This window comes from Phoca vitulina, unplaced genomic scaffold, assembly GCF_004348235.1.
Source record: "Phoca vitulina isolate PV1807 unplaced genomic scaffold, GSC_HSeal_1.0 scaffold19, whole genome shotgun sequence".
NCBI lineage: Eukaryota > Metazoa > Chordata > Mammalia > Carnivora > Phocidae > Phoca > Phoca vitulina.
The window spans coordinates 18518887-18537352 of NW_022589722.1; the positions used below are offsets into that span (position 1 = coordinate 18518887).

General features: G+C 41.5%; 1 pseudogene; it reads right to left on the bottom strand.

Moving 5' to 3' along the window:
- Window positions 1-11461: 11461 nt before the first annotated feature.
- Window positions 11462-12630, bottom strand: LOC116640098 (annotated as a pseudogene).
- Window positions 12631-18466: the final 5836 nt, after the last annotated feature.

An 18466-nucleotide genomic window follows, 5' to 3' on the forward strand; every position in this document is an offset into this window, starting at 1 on the left:
AGATTCCCCAGCTATATATATATATATGCATGTCCCCAAGTATATTACACACACATATATTAATGTATTTATGTGTCCATATATAAAAACATATATATGAATGTGTACATATGTGTATATGTCATGTGCACACTTCACATTCACATGTGTTCCCAATCTATTCCATCTTACCTCATGTAAATATGAACATTCACTAGCACTGACCCATCTGATACTCAAATTACTCACTCTAGTCTTAGCTGGAGCAAATATTTTACCTGATCTGTGTATAACTGCTTCAAGCAGCCTGGTGAACCCTAAGCAAATAAGGTTTAGGTTTAAAAGATCCAAATCAGAATCTTAGCTCTTCTACTTATTAGTTATAACTCCCCGAAGCTTTAAATGTAAAATGTAGGTTTAATAATAATAATAGATATCACATACTCCTCACAAAGATGTCAGAGGATCAAATGAAAAAATGCATATGAGTACATTTGAAAAACGTGCAGATATTTAGGAATATAATATTCCACAAGTGTGTTTCAATTACCTATTTCATGTGTTTGGTACTTCTTTGTACCTGATACTCCCATGTGAAAGATCTGAGGGGTGGGATTCCTTTGATTTATCTTGAAAATCATGATGTATAAATTGGTATTTATTAAGTGCATTCTGCTATAAATAAAAATGGCTCCATATATGTTTGTTTTCCTCTTGGTAACTGAAGAAATAAACTTTAACATGGTTTTAAAACTTTTTCATCTGCTGGTTTTCAAAGTAAACTTCTATTAGACTACAGTTTCTCTCATGCTAGGTCCCTTTTACAGAATCTAATATTTTCATGTAGAGAAGAGAGAGCTCATCTCATTTTAAGGTTACTATTAATTTGATGCAAATTAAGTACTTTAAAGTCAGGTGTTGTTTCCAAGGGAAATAGACCAACGGAGAGAATGACCCAAACTTCCCAACTGGGAAATGCCAGCTGTAGAGAAAGCACATAACTAATATGAGAAATGCAATGTGAGTTTGGCCTGCCTTGCTGTAGGGTAGAAACACAAGCAGGGAGTCAAAGAGAAGTGGTTCCAAATTCTGACTCCTTAAACCCAATGGCTGCACGACTTGGGAAAAGTGCACCTCTCTGAGCCTCACAGGGCAGAGCCAGGCTCTTTCTAGGCACTAAGGACACAACAATGAAAGTAACAAAGAACATTCTGGGAAGGAGCTCAGCACAATGAAATAGGATAAAATCAATGGAAATTGCATCTGGGTACATCATAGTCAAACAGTGAAAAAGAAAAGATAAAAAAGAAATCTTAAAATTAGCAAAAAAAAGGCACATTACATAGGTGAGAAAACATTTCATCTGACTGTAGACATGTCATCAGAAACCATGGATGCCAAAAGCCAGTGCAAGAACATTTTTAAAGCACTAAAAGAAAAAAAAATCTGTCAGTCTTGAATTCTATATCCAGCAAATATATCCTTCAATAATGTAGGTAGAATGAAGACATTTTGAGATAAAAATAAGCTAAGCCAAGTCATTCCCACCAGACCTGCATTACAAGAAATGCAAAATGAAGTTATTCAGTATGAAGGAAAAGGAGTCCCAGAAAGAAAAAGAAACAGACACACAGATCTTGAGGAATGGATGAAAAGTACCAGAAATGGTAACTATCTGAAGTTCACTGCAGCCTGGTAAAGTCGGCATTCACACTCAGATTCACACATGAGGAAAACATGGCAGAGAGAGGTTTAAAGACTTAACGGTTAAGTCATACCTATAGAGATAGCAGAACTTGGATTTGAAAAATTCTCATTTCTTTATTCCTTTGACTACAGCAACCTCCATCTCAAAAGTGGTTTTAGAAGGGGCAGTAAAAGATTTAGAAGAGAAGGCCCACCCTTGTCCTCTCCTCTCTTCTCTGCATGAAAATATCACACAGAGCAGTGGAGAACATGGCCTTGTGGAGGAGAACGGAAGGCTGATAGATGCAGAATGGGAGGGGCAGTTGCTGGGGAGTGACTTTTCCCCTTCCATGGTTCCAAGAGACTGTGTTTAGTGGGCAGTGACTCCATGTAGGGCTGATTGCTGGGACGACTGACAGGGAAGCAGTACTGCCTTTGTTGTTGGTGAGCACGGTCACTGACCACAGTGAGCTTGTATGAACCTGCATGGAAGGGCAAGTGGGCTGGGGCAGCCTGCTCTAACAACACTCTGGAGAAACTACTTGTTTTGATCCAAGACTCTCTCTGTCTCACTCATCACTCACTTTCAGGCAATGTAGGCCATCTGTCCTAGCCACTTCTCTTTGCCACCTTTTACTGGACTGGGTTTTACTGATTCTCTGTGCTTGAATACTACTGTTTCCTCAGCCCGGGTCTCTAACAGTAAGACTAAACCTTACTTACCCTTAACCCGATTTCTGTACTCCTTTCCCTTACTTTTACCCCACCCTAGCTTGGACCCGACACTCATCAATTCTCTCAGTTTGAATCCTTTTTGGTCTTCAAGGCCAAATCCTGTCTCACTTCCTCCAGGCAGCCTTCCTTGACTTCCCTAGCCCCAGAGCACCTGGGACTTATAAGGTGTGATACCGTCTAGAAAAATCCCCTTCACCAATTCTTTCTTTTCTTCTTCTCTGCCTCCCTCTTGTGATAGCTAACATGTATTAATGACCTACTATGTGCCAGGCACCACACTAAATTATTTTGTACATACATTATTTTATTTTATCTTCATACCAAGCCCACCTTGTCTTTTCCATTTCACAGATAAGGAAATCAAGGTTCATTGAGATTCAACCCTTCACTCAAGCATCCCAGTTCTCTACAGAGCTTATTAGGCAATACTCTCTCTTATAACATTTTATTGCATCTCAGATCCTTTGGGTGCAAGTAAAAGAGTTATTTCCAAGAAAAATTCACACATGCACTGATACATAAATCTACATTCACTTTTCTATCTCTACTGTCATCCCTTTAGGGCCTGGGTCCTGTCTCAGTCAGGTCTTGTGTCTGCTCGGAACAATAACTCCAATAAATATGCTGATTGGTTGAGCAATGGAAGTTTGGTGTTCCCATGGTGAGGCTGATTAAAAACAAACAAGTAGCTGGTCAACAGTTTGAGGTTATTTGCAAAAGTGAAATATACCTAATCAGGCCCAGAGATTGTTGCCAAAATTCTGATCAAGAATGCAAGGTTCAGTGGAGCCTCCTCCCTGTTCATGCTGCACACCCTCCCACACCCCATCTTCTTTCTGTTACAAAAATGGAGGCAAACCTCTAACTGCTGTAAACATCTGAGGGAAGAAATGTGAACTGATTTTTCATGCAGTAGATGAGGCCAGGACAACCAAAACTGAAAGGAGGATTTTGCAAACATGAAGAAGTTTATTAGTCTGGGCCGAAAGTCAAAAATCACTAATTTTTCCTGCAGAGATGTTTTGTGCCTCATTCTTGCCCTCTTGGGCTCTGGTGCGCACTGACCTCTGCAGTGGGTGAGAGAGCCGTTAATCAAATTTTGCATGATGGAGATTGTGGCTCCCGGTTCTTTCTGCACTGGGCATGTTTTAGGGGTAACATAGCCTCATTGTCCCCAAAATGTAGCCACTGCCCTCCACTTGCCCTCTCCCCATCCAAAAATGTATATGCATGGATGGCTGAGGAGCCATGGCACCTTACAAATGATCCATTCAGACTGTCAAGCATCTTTTGTTTGGAAGGAAAGGAGATGTGACAAATGTAAACACTGGAGGATGGGACCTGCTGCAGAGGACGGATGCCATGTCAAACCTGATAAAAGCTGATGATGCATTCTTTTGCTGTTAGTCAGCTGGCTGCTCTCTCCTTCCAGCTCCTCTCAGCCCCGTTTTGCTCTACTGTGATATTTTCTTTCATTTGGACCCCGTAGGCATGCTCTGGAAGCAAGGTTCTGATTAGTCTAAAACTGCCTACCTTATGTTTTTATTTTCACCCATGTTTCTAGTTTGATGCCAGGCCACAGGATACAGATACAGATCAATTTAGATGAGGGCCTCTTGTTTCCTAGGACACGAGGCAAAGAGGATTCCTTTCCGTCACCCGGAGTGGAAGGACCATCTGGTTCAAATGTCGATGGAGGCTGTGCCTTCCATTATTGAGGTCCTGGTTTCATAACATTTCCTGAGGCAGAGATGCACGTTGGAAAGCCTGGGGAAACGTCAAAGGAAAGCAGTAGCCCCTGGCAACTTGTGAAAACCAAATCAGCATCTTACTCCAACTCCATCCCTAAGATATGACTAAATTAGCTCCTAGTGTGCTGAAAGTTGCACTAAAGTTGGACATGGCTGGCTGGGGATGGTGCCTCTTTGAGTGGCTGTCCAGGTGTGGGATATCAGTTGTTAGCTCTGGCCATGTTAGGGCATCTGATGTCTTTGCACAGCTCTTGCCTCAGATAAGCCACATTATAAAGTAGCGGTTAAGAGAACAGGTGCTGGAGTCAGACAGATTTTGGCTCATGTTCCAGATACATCTTTTCACTCTTAGTCGACTAATATTGCATTTAGTTGCAGGCAAGAGAAAAGTTGACCTGTGAATAACTAGGAGTTATTCATCCTACACAACCAGAAGTCCAGGGGGAGGCAGGCCAGGTCCATCACATTGGCTCAGGGATTCCACTGTGGACCAGGTCCTTTCAGCTTCCTGTCCTTCATCCTTGGGGGTTGTTGTGCGACAAAAATATAACCCCAAAGATCTCCATGGAATGTTGTTTATTTTCAGGAAAAGATACAACGATGGTGAGATAAATAAATGAAATCCCTCAGTGTATCTCAGGGTTCCCAGGAGAGATGTTGCTCTCCGTTTCAGCTAGAACTTCCCTAAGTGTGTTCCAAAGCAGAGGCTGCATAGGGCGAAGACCTCCAAAATCCTCTCCTGGGTCTTGTCAACTAGCAAGGCCATATGCGTCAACATAACTGATGTCTTTTGTCTTCTTGTTATGCTCACTTATTTAAGAATGACTCAACTCTGAGCCGACTTTCTAGACTTGACTTTACAACATTTTTACTACTGCACAGCCATGAGCCTGAGCCAATGTGGTGATAGATGGGGGCCAGAAGGAAGGTAGTGGTGGTGGGCTTAGAGAAGAAAGAATCTGTGAATGAGACACTGTTTCCAGATGGAGAGTGATGTGGAGGGGTCCAAGTTGACTCTGGGTTCTTCAGTTGGAGGAGCTGGGAGGATGAATAGGAATGAGAAAGTCAACAGGAGGAATCTGTTCAGGACAGAAATGGAGAAGTTCAGTCTGGGACACACAGAGGTTCTGGGGTTATACAAAAGCATATTCAGGGGGAGATATTCAAGCCACAGCTAGAGATTCAGGCCTAGAGTTCAAGAGCTAGGTCGGTAGAGTTAAAATACAGGAACTATTTAATGATATTAATGAGAGAAGATAGATATTTTTAAGTTTTGGACTGAAATGGTGGGGTACTTTCCCATTAGTTATGGGCATCCATCCTGTGATGGAATCCACAAGCTGAATAAAATGAAGCCTGCAATTATCTGGTGAATATGATCTTTGTGGAGAGCCTGTTGAGGGGAAAAATACAAACCTCTGATTCCCCATAACTGCAGGAAAAGTGGGGAAGGGTGGGTATTTCTGAGTTCGGAGGAATAAATAATTCTTGTGTTATATAAGTTTTACAGGCTTTTTCACACATCAGCTCATTTGAGGTTCACAGGAACCCTATGAAGAAAGCAAGGGAGAGCTTTTCTTCATTGATAAGTGAGGAAAGAGAGATGCAGGCAAAGCCCATGATGTGTCCAGACTTGAATGGCTGAGCCCACGATAGATTCCAGAGCCCGCACCAGCTGGCCCAGTGTGATTTCCACTGGTCCTGATAGCTCCTCCCTCTTGGAAGGTGCCCAAATATGACTACTTAAAAGCACTTTACAATACCACCTCCTCTCTTTGATGACTGTAGTGAATTAGTAAATGTAGTAAACTTCAGTTCACTTGACGAACTTGTAAAATACAGATATTTGAGCCTCACCCTAAAAGATCCCGCTTCACTATGTGTACTAGTCAGCATTCTTCGGAGAAACAGAAACAATGCGTTATATATCCTCTATCTATCTATCTATCTATCTATCTATCTATCTATCTATCTATCATCTATCTATCTATCTATCTATCTATCATCCATCTATTATCTATCTATCTATCTATCTATCTATCTATCATCTATCATCTAGAGAGGGAGAGAGAGATTTATTGGCAGATGCAGATATAGATATAGATACAACTATATTATGAGGAATTGGCTCACATGATTATGGAGGCCAAGAAGCTCCACCATCACTATCTACAAGCTGGAGAGCCAGGAAACCCATGGTATGGTTTCAGTCTGAGTCCAATGGCCTGAGAACCAGGAGTGCCAACTGTGTAAGTCCTAGTCTGAGGCTTGGAGGAAATTGATGTCCCAGCTCAGAGAGATGCTCCAGTCAGACAGCAAAAGAGAATCCCCCCCTTCTTCTGCTTTTTTGTTCTATTCATTTCCTCAATGGATTGGATGATGCCCACACACACTGAGGAGGGCAAACTGCTTTACTCAGTCCACTGATTCAAATGTTAATCTCTTCTAGAAACACCTTCACAGACACACTCAGAAATAATGCTTACCCAGATATGTGTGCATTCCATGGCTCAGTCAAGTTGATGGATAATATTCACCGTCACAGTATGTCTGCCTAGAGTCCAGGAATCTGCATTTTTGCAAACATCCCAAATGTGTCTGATGTGGATGATTCACCCTCCACATTTTGAGAATCACTGAAACAGGAGGACTGGAGGTAGGGGAAGGATATCTTAGTCCCATTCCTCTCCCACCCCTCTCCCATTCTCTAGATGAGGGGGAGTCACTTATCTGGTTAGCCAGATTCCAGGACATAGACTAGGCTATGTTTACTAATGGACATGATCATTATATTTTAAAATGTCAAGTAGTTGCATTTCTTATCCTCTTTTCTACTTTTTGCAGCTGCTTTGATGGGACATCACTAAGCTAAGCCAAGATCCCTCAATGTCTGACTGCTTTATAGTCTGTTGCTTTATTTGCATGCTTTCTTAAATGTTGTCATGAAAACTGGACCCCTGGATGGTATGGCCCACCCAGAAGGGGATAATACCCAAGAGTTGTAGTTGGGAGGTAGGGTCTTTGTAGGCAATTAGACTAATTTGCAAGCTTCCCTTAGTCTTAACCAGAGCACCACATCGGATACACCAGGTAATTGTCCCAATAAAAAAAAATTTTTTTTCCTTGTATACATTTGGTTTTGTTTTCTATGTGTATAGCATCTTCAGGATTAATAGCTAACATTTACTGAGTGCATACTATGTGCTAAACAGTGAGTGTTTTGCATAAAGTAACTCATTTTGTTTTCATAATAACCCTGTGAGCAGGTACTATTTTTATTCCTTTTTTTTCTCCAGATGAAAAAATTGCCCAAGTTTTTCTCACTAGTGAGTGAGCAAGATTTGAACCTGGGCACCCACCTTTAATTGCACATACCTTGTCATCCCCACTCTCCTCTCACCTACTATACTTTATCGTCTTAAGGAACTGCCTGGGGTAGGGGATGGGTAATAAAGTAGAATGCTGGAATCCTAGGGTCCCCTGAACATTTACCATCTTAGTAGCATCAAAACTCTGCCTTGAACCCCTGAGAGAGGCCAATTCAAAGTCAAAAAGAAAGAAGAATGCAAAGCCATTATTTGTGTGACTAGAATCAAAACTCTATTTTGAGTTGCATTAAATAGACAGGTTTTTTTCCATAGCTTGCTGACTCTTCTGAATGGGCACTTAACTCTGGGCTCTCTTAGCTGCTGTTGAAAATTCTATAACCTCAGTGGTTCTGGGATCAACAGATGATGAAACTTTTTAGCAGATCCACTTTCTGTGAGCCAGTTGACAAGTACAGGGCTGGTATTCCCTATCTTAGAACAAACTATTAATCAGAAAGAAAGACCACAACCATAAATCGACATGAATTGGGTACTATCGTCCCCGAATGACTTTGCCCTGCCAAAAGTGTTTTGGTTTGATAACATTGGTCGACACTGGCCCTAGCCCAGCGGTTTTCAGTTTTTCTTTATGGAGTCGAATAGACTAAACTCAGCACTTTCTCAGTCTCTCAAATAAGTGCACTGACATCATTTGGAAATTATAAGAATCCACATATCGGGCCAAATTCCACCCTGGGTTCAACATCCGCTCCCCCGCCCCAAGATCAACCCCCAAGAGTATGGTTAAGTGAGGCTAGAACTTGGCCGGAAGCTTGTTATTTCTGCAGTTTTAATTACACATACCTCATCCATTTGACCAAATTAGGAATGAAGGTTCATGGAGGGAACCTTTGCCTATTGGCTTGCTTCAATGTCTGGTTCTTCAAGTACCTAACTTGGGAATTCCAGGAAAATAGTCAAGAATTGACATTTTACATTTTTAGGGCTGGAAAGAACTTGGCTCATTAGTATCTAATCCAAACCCCATGGTTTTGTAGACCAAAAAACAAAAACAAAAACAAAAAAGCCCCTGAGATTTAGAAAGGAAAAGTGCTCAAGGTCATATGAAAGGTATGGTGAGCCAGGCCAAAAAGAAAGAAAAAAAAAAAAAAAAGCCAGGAATCTGTCTCTCTTATTTAGTGTGCTTTCCACACACCCAGCTAGAAAAGGGTGATTTATCACAGAAGTTTGCTCCTGCTGTATTCAGTAGTGGGAAGGACCTAGGTTTTAGAGCCAGGGAAAGGTAGGAGTAAATCCAAATTCAAGTACTTCCTATTCATGTGTGCCTAGTTTCTTAACTTCTCTGGATCTTAGTTTTCCTATTTATCAAATGGAGAAGACTGATACATACTGCCTAAGGATTTTGTGACAATGAAGTGAAATGATATTCCCAGGCAAGGGAGGCACAGTAGGTTTTTTATTTCCTCCTTAGGACTCCTGGGTTATAAATGACAGAAACTCAAACTGGCTTGAGCCAAACGGGAATTTGTTAGGCTACCTGTATGACTTTGAGTAGATTTTGGCTCAAGAGAGGCTGGTTCTGTAGGCCTACATGTTATCATTAGAAATTATAGTTTTTTTCTATGACCCTCTTGGGCCAGCTCTGTGTTGGTGTGACATAATGGCTCTCAGCAGCTCCGGGCTTCTGTCTTTCAAGGTTCCAGTCCAGAAAAGGAAAAACTTTTCTTTGCCCCGTACTTTTTACTGGCGGTCCCAGAATTAAGTCACATTGGCCTAACGCTGATAAAATATAGACTGGGACAAATCAGGTACAAAACCATTCACTGTGCCATACAGCTGGGTGGTAGATCAGAAGGTCAGGGGAGGTCATATGCCCGCTCCTGGAGCTTGGAGGTAATGGTGAGAGAGGATGGGGTGAACCTCCAGGATCAGATTGAGAGTGGGGCAGGACTACTTCTCCATAAAACAATCCAAATGCTTTTGGTAGGATAAAAGTAAATGGACACCAGAGAAGCAAGAACAAGTTTCACTTCCCTTCTTGCTCCTTGCTCTAGATTTGTCTACACTCAGGAGGATGTTTGTTCTCTCCAAATTGTGATACAATTTATCTGTGCAAGAAGGAAATAGGTAATATTGAAGTTAGTGCCTCTTGAGCTGAGTAATTAGACTTTTATGGTTAAAAACAAAGAGTTGGTCAGAGGAAGTTATTCTTTTCTGCTAGCTATGCTTTATCTTTCTTTATAAAATCAAAACAGCAAATTATATGAAAATAGACAAATAATGCTTGTAAATAGGGATACCAAATGCCACCCATCATTAAATGTGAGTTGTCACACTCTAGCACTATGTCCTATTTAGATATAATATTGCTTATTAAAACAAAAATTATTTATTAAACATTTAATGTGTGCTAGGCACTCTGCTTGAGGTAATTACAGAGGACACGACAAGTACGTTAAAAACAGTTTTGAAAGTAATATACCTTAAGATTCAGCAAATGAAAAAGTGTTTATTGAGGCCCAGCCATGTGTTGACCATCTTTCTAGGCAGCACAGGAAGTGAAAAATTAAAAGCCCAGAAGAGCATAGTGATTAAGTACACAAGGCTTTGAAGAGAGATGGCTATGTGTTCAAAATTTGGCTTCATCCCAAATTCACTGCATGACCTTGAGGAGCCTACCATTGAACTCAAGTTCTGTAAAATGAGCCTAAGAATCACATTTATTTTTCAGGGTAATTGTGAGCATTAAAAGTCATAATATATTTCAAGTTATTTGGCACACATCACAAGGTAGGTTATAAAATGGTCGGCTATGTAGAAATTTTTGCATTGATTTGCTACCACCCACTTCCAAGCCCCAGTATGCACATGTGTGCACCCGTGCTCACACACAGACACACACACACACACATACTCATGGAACCACTGATGTAATAGAAGCTAGGGCTAAATATATATGCTGTGATCACACGGGGCCAGAACCTGAAACTATTTTGTAACCTCCTGTTGATTCGGTTATCTTACTACCAGTGCATTGCCTGCAGATGCCCCCATGGCACACGTGTCCACACACATGTGAACTGTGAATTGTTGATGATACATGAGAAACCAAGCAGGCAAAACACTTGGGTCCCTGTGTGGTGCATAGTTGTGATGCTCACACAGAAATTAGCCTGTTTGCAGTGAGGCCAACCCAACTGCTAATTGTGTGACAAAGAAAGTGGGAAGGGGCTTTGAAATAGCAATGATAGGACTTCTGCCTCTGGTCACAATGCACTAATGGGTACTGGATTTACCTTCCCTTGTTGAACAACTAAATACCAAACAAAAGTGTGAAATTGTCACAGTATGTGACACAGGGCAGCTGGCTACTCAGGACAGTGATTCCTGAGAGAAGAGAAATCAATGCTTGCCCCAGATTACTGCCTGGAGAAAGGTTCCATGACAGGAGGAGGAACTGAAACAGAGCCCAGGAGCCTCCTTGAGTTGAGGTTGGAGCTCTTGGAGGCCAACATGGATGGAATTCTGATTTGAAAACTGCATAGTTTGGATCTGCTCTTTCTTTTTCTTCTTTTTCTAGTTTTCCTGAGATGGTAGCTTAGATACTTGATTTTCAGATCTTTTTTCTTTTCTCATACAGGTATGTGGTACTATAAATATTTTCCTAAGCACTGTTTTCTCTGCATCTCACAAATTTTGATAAGTTGTATTTTTATTTGTTCAAAATATTTTTAAATTCTCTTGAGATTTCTTCTTTGACCTATGTGTTATTTATGTATTTATTTATTTTCCAGAGGACATTATATTTTATTGTATGAATGTCACGTGTTTTCCAGTACTTATTTACTATATTTTATGTATTCCACAAAATAAGCATTATTTTAAAGTATACTGGAATTCATAACAGAAGGAATGCAAAGAATAGATGCTTGAAATACACCCAGTATCACCCAATCCTTTTGATAAGAAATGTTTCTGGTGTTATGGGCAAACTTGATCTTCTTTGAAATGTGTTGTCCACCACTTTTCTGTTTCAGTCACAGTAGCTATAAGTAGTTATTGAAGGATGTCCTCGTCCAAATTCCCATCAATAAGAACTGATCGATTTGTTGTCTCAGCATCTTCTTTCCAGCTCACTGGTCTCCTCCAGGTCACAGAGCTCATGGACACCTTGGACGATCACTGGTTTTGGTTTGTCTTTGATCAAAACCAGCCCCATGTAGTCATTGTCCTTGTTGCTCACATTCTTCTCCCACAGAAGATTCTGAATAATACATTTAGACTTTCTTCCTTCATGTTTCCTGGTACTTAAATGTGTGACTGTGATAATGCTCTAAGCAGAGTGAGGGTGCATGGTTGGTAAGTGTTGGAGCTTTTTCTGCAAACGTATTCCAGAGAGACTGTCAAAGGCATGAAGATCTAGTACATTAGAGAGATCAGCTCACTTGATCTTTGTGTTTTTAAAAATTTTCCCAGTCATTTATTGATCTAATGGTCGTTCTTAATTTGCTTAAATCCTCTTGTGAAACCCAGTCTGTTTTATTAATGATGATGATATCTGCCAGAGCAGCTTGCCTAGAAGCCTCATGGATAAGGCCAACAGGTTTTTCTTCTGCTAAATGTTTTAATCCATATTTTGAATCCATAAGAGTTATGATCCCGGCAAGATAAATATCAATCCCTAATTCAGCATCAACGCAAAACAGAGAAGCTACAGCACCAGGATCTGCTAATCCACTGGTATCTAATGGTATATCATCAAATTTTCCCTTCTTCTGCATCAAATTCTCATTAGCTCCAAGGCCACTGTCCTTTACTGAACAGCAGAGGCAAACGTTTATAAGTTTCAATCTTTCTTGGTAGAGTGCTCCACTTTGGCTGACATCTAGGGATTTCTCCACTGTATTTCCTTCCCCAAATTTGTTTAAAATAACTGCTCCTCTTTTACTATGTTGCTCTGTCAAGATATAGTTCAAAAGTATTGTCTTCCTAGCACCTAAATACCCAGTGATAATTGTGACTGGGATCTTAGCACTAGGACTGGACATTTCCTCTTCCTCTCTTTCCTTCATCTCAGTGGGGACGAATTCAGGACAGTGCTCCTCTGCCCGCTCCTCTTTCTCATCCACAGCTCCAATAGCCTGTAACATCCTGGCCAGCTGCACAGCATGCCTCTCACTTAGCTCAAGAGCTGGGACCCTCATGTGTTACTTAGAAGTGTATTGTTTAATCTCCAAGTATTTTGGAATTTTTCCAGCTATATTTTGGTTACTGATTTCTAGTTTAATTCCACTGGGGTCTGAGAGCAGACACTGTATTATTTCTATTCCACTACCTTTGTTAAGATGTGTTTTATGGTCCAGAGTGTGGTCTATTTTGGTGAATATTCCATGTGAGCTTGAGGATTAACTGTTGGCACTGTTGAGTTCAACTCTATCTTTATTGATTTCTGCCTGCTGGATCTATTTCTGATAGAAAGGTGTTGAAGACTTCAACTATAATAGTGGATTCTTCTATTTCTCTTTGCAGTTGTATCAATTTTTGCCTTCTGTTGTTAGGCGCATACACATTCAGGACTGTTATTTCTTCTTAGAGAATTGGCCCCTTTATCATTATATAATGCTTTTCTTTATCTTTGATAAAGTGATAAAGGAGAGGACAATGGGTAAAGACAAGAATATTACTGTTGGGAGTTCCATCATGGAAAATGACAACCCTGCTTTCTTACCAAGAATCAGGGTTTCTTAAAAACTGTCACAAAAACTCTGTGTTGCACTGATGGTACTTGTGTCCATGGCTGAGTACCTTTGAGCTAAAGCACCATCTAGAAAGTGGCAGATCTCCTGTCAATGATTCAGTTACTCAGAAGACTCTATTTCAAGGAAAAAAATTTATTGAGTGCTATAACTGTCTCAGGAATAACCTTCAAACAGCACATTCTGGGCTGCCTGAGCGAAGTTCATGGTCAGGGCGGTTGCTTCAAGAAGATGTATGAAGGGAAGGGAACTAATATAAGTTGAAGGCCCATTATGAATCAGGCACCATAACAGGTGCTTTGATACACATTTTCACCCAATAATATAACAATATTTATTCACTGCTTACCATTTTCCAGTTATCTTTTAACCTTCAAAACATGCTGATGAATTGGGTTGGTGAGTGTAGAATATTGGTTAAAACCATGGGCCAGACTACCTGTATTTTGGTTCTGGTTCTGCCCCTGGCGTGTTACCTTGGGTGCATTACATATCTGATTGAGTGTCATCACCATCTGTGAAATGAAGGCGGTAGGAGCTCCTCCTTATAACTTCTTTGTGGGGTGGCGGATACAAAGAGCTCTGTCATCGTAGGCTATTACTACCATTATTAGCCACAGTACAGGTCAGGAAATTAAAACTTGAAGACCCTGTGTCTGGGGTCACACAACCAGGAATTTGTCGCCTTGGGGGTGGAGTGGTAAGCAGTGAAAGAAAATTTGTGAAAAAAAAATGAGTCGCATGAGCAGATGCAGCAGGGAGTGCACTGAAATGCAAGACAAGAAGATGGTTGAGGACAGCCTGCAGGGAGCTTAGATATTGTAAACAACTGTGGTGGAGATGGAGTTTTCCCCAAATGAATTTTTTCCTAATTTGTTTTCCTACAGAGGCATCCCTACAGGTTCCTTTTTTACTGGCAAACATGCAGGATGTGTTCTCCTGGGAAGATAAATGGGGAAACCCTCCTCCCCACTGGCCCCCCAAGTACACATGATGAGTCATGGACTATTTTGGTTCAGGTTTAGGAGGATAACCTGGTGAAATTCCAAGGCTGGCTGGTGGAAAGAGCTTTCTTTTTTGCTTTCCTTATAGAGTTAGTCTTTGTCAACAGAGTTTCCCAGACAGGAAGAGGAAACCAGGTTCCAGTAAAAACAAGTCACTTGAGGAGAGATGGGAAGGAAGTTGTGCGGGTGTTTGGTGCTACTCACTTTGGTTCTGGATGGTCTTTTAGTCCCTTCTCAGTGGCCAAGGAATTTAACCAACATTTTGGAATAAAGCTGAGAAAGACCCTCTGGGCTTCTAGAACCCCACCTTTGATGACTTGGTGGGGGCATCCCATTGTGTCTGAAGCCTCCCATCCTTGCTATTCCTACCAGCTAAGGAATTTTAAACACTTTCTGATGTCTGGGTTCTATATAATGTTTAATTTCTTGAAAGTCTTCTGTGGTTGTTGTCTCTAGGATTCACAACAACCAAGCTGTGGTGGGTGGGACAGAAGGGATTATTCCTGTTTTGCAGATGAGAAAACAGTTTCTAGGAGAACACGTTTCCTGCCTGAGGTAACTTAGCTGGTAAGTGGTAGCGCTGAGGCTGAACTCAAAGCTTCATAAGGAGTCTGTTAAACTGGTGGGAGGGGGGCAGGTGTTTGTAGGAGGGGGAGCTGGTGCAGCCATGGGGAGTGAGGCTGGAGTCTGAGGTGTGTGAACACAGGGGCGCAGTTTTCTGTACCTTTGCGTCCTGCTGCCTAGCCCTGTGTCAGCCTGTCACAAGAGGCCTCAGATAGTTGTTAAAATGCATTATAAGGAAACCACCAGAAGTCAGGATTGGCTTGGCACTAGGGGAGGGCTGAGCAGGAGTCCTGGCTGGGGAGAGTCCAGGGGACTGACATGGGGGTCTGATGCACTGTACGGCTTTAATGAAAGACTGCCTGAGGCATGCGGGGGTCAACTGTCCTGCGCAACAGGCATACATTATGTCACTCTGCCCTGTTCCAGTCAGAAAGAAAGGGCCTGGGACCCGGAAGCAGAATGAGATGCCTTTGTCTCCATGTTGCCTTGATGTGTTGTCAAACAGCAACCCTTTGGCACCCCTCTTTATCTTTCCTGCCCACCCCATCCACCCTTCCCTCCTGCCTGATACCCCAAGTCCCCCAGGTACAGTCATTTCCCCCCACAAGGTGAGACTCTTTGGATGCAGTTTAAGAAAGACAAATGGGCCCCCTTCATCCTTACTGATGGCAGGGTAGGGACACAAGAAAATTTTGCGGTCAGGTAGCCTTGGGGTCTCCTACACTACGGTCTTCCGCATGCACCCTGGGCCTTATTGTAGCTCCCCCTCCTTTGCCCTCTGCCATGGCCCAAACCACAGGCCCAGGTGTGCAGTTAGATGAGTCATATTTGGCTCCTCAGAGAACACACAGGGAAAACAGTCTGCTCCTGGGATGCTGAGAGAGGGCCCTGAAAGAGCTTATTAGGTGTGGAACCCCAGGCAGCAGTGCCCCAGGGCTGTCAAAGAGGGTGCTTTGTTCTTCTTCCCTTCCACCTGGCTCAGGTGGGCTGTCCTCTGCTCATTCACATGGAGGGATGCCAGCTTCTCAGCTGCTTCTTGTGGCTGCCAGACTTTCACTAAGGGACATCATTGCTGTTTCTGCAAGTGCAAATGGTTTGTTTCTGGGAAGACTCTTTCCAGTTTTGAATAGTTAGCCTGGGAAGAACCGAACTTGGTGAGAGTGTCTGCCAGCTGAGCAAATACCAGTGAATAATAGCAGTAATGGTGATGGTAATAACAATGGTGTGCTTTAACAAACACCTACCATGTGCCAGATACTGTTTTAATTGCGTTGTATGTATTGTTTTGCTTAGTTCTCACAGCAAAATGAGGTAGGTATGATCACAATATTTTAAGATGAAAAAGCTGAGTCTCAGACTTCATAAGCGTGCTCTGGGGACCCCTGACCTCACCTCCTGCCATCATTCTACTTCCTCCTGTTTTGGCTTCACTGACTTCTTCACTGTTCCTCAAATACATCAAGCATTTCCCTGTCTCAGTAATTTTGTGCTTTCTGTTCTTTCATTCTGGAATATTCTTTGCCCTGACTTCATGCAAGTCTGCTCACATATCACCTTAGCTGAGAGGCTATCTCTAACTTTGTGTATAAAAGAGCATCCTTTCTTCCCCAACATCCTGGGTTTCTGTCCCTTTCCACTGTTTTGAGCTTCTTCATAGCTCCTGCCACCACCTGGCAGAATGTACAAGTGGACGCTTGGCCAGTGTTTTTCCCTGCATGTCCTCCACATTTAGAACATTACATAGCCCATGATGTACTCAATAAATAGCTGTTGAATGATTATACTGGTGAATGAAATGGCCCAGGCACACCACTCCAGATTATGAAGCCAATCTCACATTACAACTTAAGGCAAATGTTGACATATCAAAGTAGAAACTGATAAAAAAAATCCAGTGGGTTGTTATTAAATACAGCAGCTGAAAATAGTGCAAAGACTTTTTTTAAAAAATAAGAAAAATGTTTTTCTTATGCTCATATACATTATGTACTTATAATTATTGCATGAAAATTTGGAATTTTGGACTTGATCCCAGCAAGAAAGAGTTACTTGTTACTATATGGATGAATGTGTGTATTGAGAACTCCATGTAGAAATTATATGTACCTTCTCCATGAAGTCTTCTAAGTATCCCAGTAAGAATCAATACCTATGCCAGAAGATGACAGAACACTTTATCCATACCTTTCTAATAAATAATGCAACTAAGCCAAAGTGATTCAAATAAACACTGGATATGAAGTCTAGCAAATACGAATTTAAATCTTTCTTTTGAAATTCCATAGCTAGCTGACTGGATGATCCACATAACCACTCTCAACTTCGTTTCCATGAGGGTGAAATAATGCGGTTAATATTTCATTCATTCAACACATATTTCTTTTTTTTTTTTTTTGGTTCTTTTTTTTATTTATTTGGGGTTTTTTTAGATTTTTTTTATTATGTTATGTTAATCAGCATACATTACATCATTACTTTTTGATGTAGTGTTCCATGATTCATTGTTTGTGTATAACACCCAGTGCTCCATGCAGTACATGCCGTCTTTAATACTCGTTGTCAGGCTAACCCATCCTCCCACCCCCCCTCCTCTCTAGAACCCTCAGTTTGTTTCTCAGAGTCCATCGTCTCTCATGGTTCATCTCCCCCTCCAATTTCCCCCCCTTCATTCTTTCCTTCCTGCTATCTTCTTCTTCTTCTTTTTAAAAATATAATGTATTATTTGTTTCAGAGGTACAGGTCTGTGATTCAACAGTCTTACACAATTCACAGCACTCACCATAGCACATACCCTCCCCAATGTCTATCACCCAGCCACCTCATCCCTCCCACCCCCCACCACTCCAGCAACCCTCAGTTTGTTTCTTGAGATTAAGAATTCCTCATATCAGTGAGGTCATATGATACATGTCTGTCTCTGACTTACTTTGCTCAGCATAATACCCACCAGTTCTATCCACGTCATTGCAAATGGCAAGATTTCATTCCTTTTGATGGCTGCATAATATTCCATTGTATATATATATACCACATCTTCTTTATCCATTCATCTGTCAATGGACATCTTGGCTCTTTCCACAGTTTGGCTATTGTGGACATTGCTGCTATAAACATGGGGGTGCACGTGCCCCTTTGGATCACGTTTGTATCTTTGGGGTAAATACCCAGTAGTGCAATTGCTGGATCATATGGTAGCTCTATTTTCAACTTTTTGAGGAACCTCCATACTGTTTTCCAGAGTGGCTGCACCAGCTTGCATTCCCACCAACAGTGTAGGAGGGTTCCCCTTTCTCCACATCCCCGCCAACATCTGTCATTTCCTGGCTTGTTAATTTTAGCCATTCTGACTGGTGTGAGGTGATATCTCATTGAGGTTTTGATTTGGATTTCCCTGATGCCAAGCAATGTTGAGCGCTTTTTCATGTGTCTGTTGGCCATTTGGATGTCTTCTTTGGAAAAATGTCTGTTCATGTCTTCTGCCAATTTCTTGATTGGATCATTTGTTCTTTGGGTGTTGAGTTTCATAAGTTCTTTATAGATTTTGGATACTAGCCCTTTATCTGATATGTCATTTGCAAATATCTTCTCCCATTCTGTCGGTTGTCTTTTGGTTTTGTTGACTGTTTCTTTTACTGTGCAAAAGCTTTTTATCTTGAGGAAGT